A 3,110-nucleotide genomic window follows, 5' to 3' on the forward strand; every position below is an offset into this window, starting at 1 on the left:
TTTTATAATTTGTAACTGAGTATCTAACTTAGTTTCTTTTTGGAAGAAGTAACTAGTAATTGTAACTAATTACTTGCCCAACACTGCTATATACAGTATATATATCTTATATCAGCCTGTGAGTGTGGAGGCAAGTGTGCATCTCTGTAATGACAAATGTACTAAGATTATTGTATTAAGAATTTCACATCATGGACTGGAATTGGTTCTAAAAAGGTGTATATCAATAGTAAAATACTGCAAAATGCAGAACTTATGTTTAGGTGATATTTTTAAATGTCTCTCACTGAGAGTTCCTCTTTCTCTTTCTCAGGCAAGATCATTATTTCCAGTGGACATAAGTGGAAAAGCGTGCCGAATATGTAACGGCTGCTGTCTTGCTGTCTGATGTTATGTGTTGACTATTCTTCCACCAAATCTGAGCCAAATCACAAGTCCACATGATCTACAGTGCTTGTTTTACGCTGCCTTTTTTTCCCCACCAAATACAGTCATTAACAAAGACACAACAAAAAGATAAATCAAGCAGCGAGTACCGCTGTGACAAATTGTCTCCATCTGAATCTCCACTGCTCTATAACACGAGCCACACTCCCACAGTCGAGACCCTTGAACTCAGAAAGGCATGGGGTTAGATGATTAGATTACAGTGTGTGTGTGTGTGTATGGGGGGAGGATACACATGGGCATTGTTAAGGGAGTTTGCAATTCCACCCATGAACATGGCTCTCATTGTGCTCCACTGAAGAGAATGTTTTTTTATTCTGGAGTGAACAGCAAGGGCAAACAGGTCCTCATGTGTCTCTGCGGTGCACCATCTCTCTTTTCAGGGCTGTCCCTGCTAAGAAGCCCTGGTGTGGTTCCTTCACTCACAGCACTTCTTAGGAAACTTAATCTCACTTGTAAGACAATCGCCGTGAAAAAAGGCCTCAGCAATTCGATGTAAGCACGCCATTCCACTGTCAATATTTTGACAGATTTCATGACAGCGTAATTATTTGCAGGGATCCCTGCCAAGGATTTAATTGTTACATGCATAATTACACGTTTAGTTGCGGAGATGTTGGAACAAAGCATTGGTTGCTTCCTTAATATTACAGTACAAATAGTGTCTTTCATCTGGGCTGCTTCATGCTGTCTCGGTGGCTCCATAATCCGGCTATGAAAGGGGATACCTTACAAACCCTCCAAGGGCACCTCTCACAAATCAATTCATTACCCCATAATATCGGCAGGCAAAAGGCCCATCTTTCCTAGATCAATTCATTATCCAACTTCTGGCAGTTGAAAGGCGGTGACTGACCACAGTTTCAAGCACTGCTATCAGCTTTCAGTGTTTAGGAAGATAACTAGAGAGCAGACCAAGTGGTGGCAGCCATCCATCAAACAGCAGGGTTACCGTGAATAATATCCCTTTTTTACCGTAATGGTTTTATTTTCCTTCTTGGTAAAATACACACTTCCCCGTAATTTGCATTGGGGCCAATAACTATTGTATGGAGACATAAAATCCATCTCCATGCGTGACGTTCAATAGCTGCACTCTCATATAATGCATTCATTTCCTGAAGCTTAAATATTCAGTCATGGAAGTGACACAGTGAATGCTCAAAATGGGTCTGTGTACACCTATATGTGCTTCTGTCAGGGTGAGGACAGTTTGTCTACAAGCCCTGCAGTGCTCAGGTCTATAATTGTCACTACTGTAGTGGGGGTGATGAAGAAAGGAGCATGCCGTCAGGGAAGCTTCTCTTCAGCAGGTAAGGGGGAATAAACAGGTGGGTGGTCCGAAATGGAAGGTGAAATCCTACATTGTTTCAGTCAAAAAGTCTCACGCCCAGCTGTGCAGGATGTGAAACAATCACGCTTTCCCCGTTGAGCTGACAGCATTTAATTGCATAATCCCGTTTAGCGCAACAACAAAAAAAACACCATGACTTAGGACACCCCTGAGATGTTCCAATCCACCACATGCAGTGAATTACACGTAAGTCAAAAAGACAAGCCGATTTGTGTAATAATGTGGGGATGTGGCAGAGCTGGGCAATATGGAGAGAATCAAATATATTCTTGATATTCTTGACTAAGTACCTTGTCGTCGATTTCGCAACAATATTGCTTTAACAAAATATTATTAACACAATGATATTTTATCTTGATATATCGACATTGGATATATCGGCCCTAGGATGTGGATTCAGAGTAGCTTGATCGAGCAGTAGAGAGTAGTTGTCTTCCCGTGCTTCTTACTGGCCTGTAGTCCTTAAGGAGGAGCTGGTGCCTGTGCTCCTTAGTAGTCATTGAACGAGGTCCTGACAGCGTTTGGGAGTCAGCACCCATCACGTTTCCCCTCCCAGCACATGGGGGAGATGTGTGGTAATTACAGGCGCACATAGAAGAGGTTGTTGTGCTGGGCTGGAGCAGCATGGCTCCAGACTGCAGGCTACGCGCTGTCATGCTGTTTCAAGTGATCAAGATCCCTAAGCACGTTGAGCAAATACCACCTGCCAGACTGTGGACGGAGTATGGCACAGGTAAATGTTGGGTACATTGATGTTTTGAAAAGCCAAATCGATTTTTTTTGCCTGTGAGGGATTCCAATTAATAGGCAATTTTGAAAAATATCCACTTTGTCATCATGGGTGAGAGGAGGCATTCTCCCAACAAAAGATCAGCGCAGAAATTTTACAGATTCAAAATTGGAATTCTTACTTCCTCTGAATTTCTGGTAAGCATTAGTTCTGTGCACTGAGGTGCTTCTCTGTAGGCTGAAATGTGTGTTAAAAAAAAATCTAAAAACATTCAAATGTGGGAGAAGACTCATGTCATGTGTTACAGAAATTACACTCTGAAAGCGCATTTAATTCACTTCTTTACATAGAGATACAACTATTATAATCTTTATTAATATAGACAGGAGATGACTGTAGATGTGCTACAACGTGCACACGATGGTAAGTAAGAAAACATTGTGATTTGCGGCCATTGATGAGCACACTCCCATCCCTTTTTGTTCTGCAGTCACAACTATGGGCGGCTGTGGCTCAGTAGTAGAGCGGTTGCCTGCCAATTGGGAGGTTGGTTGGTTCAATACCTGGCCCTGCAGTCCC

At 42.3% G+C, this 3,110-nt stretch overlaps 1 protein-coding gene across 5 annotated transcripts in view; it reads right to left on the reverse strand.

The window, feature by feature from the left end:
* Positions 1 to 3,110, reverse strand: part of ephb2b (eph receptor B2b) — a 131,295-nt gene that overhangs the window by 62,540 nt on the left and 65,645 nt on the right. The window lies entirely within an intron of this gene.

This window comes from Etheostoma spectabile, chromosome 4, assembly GCF_008692095.1.
Source record: "Etheostoma spectabile isolate EspeVRDwgs_2016 chromosome 4, UIUC_Espe_1.0, whole genome shotgun sequence".
Taxonomy (NCBI): domain Eukaryota; kingdom Metazoa; phylum Chordata; class Actinopteri; order Perciformes; family Percidae; genus Etheostoma; species Etheostoma spectabile.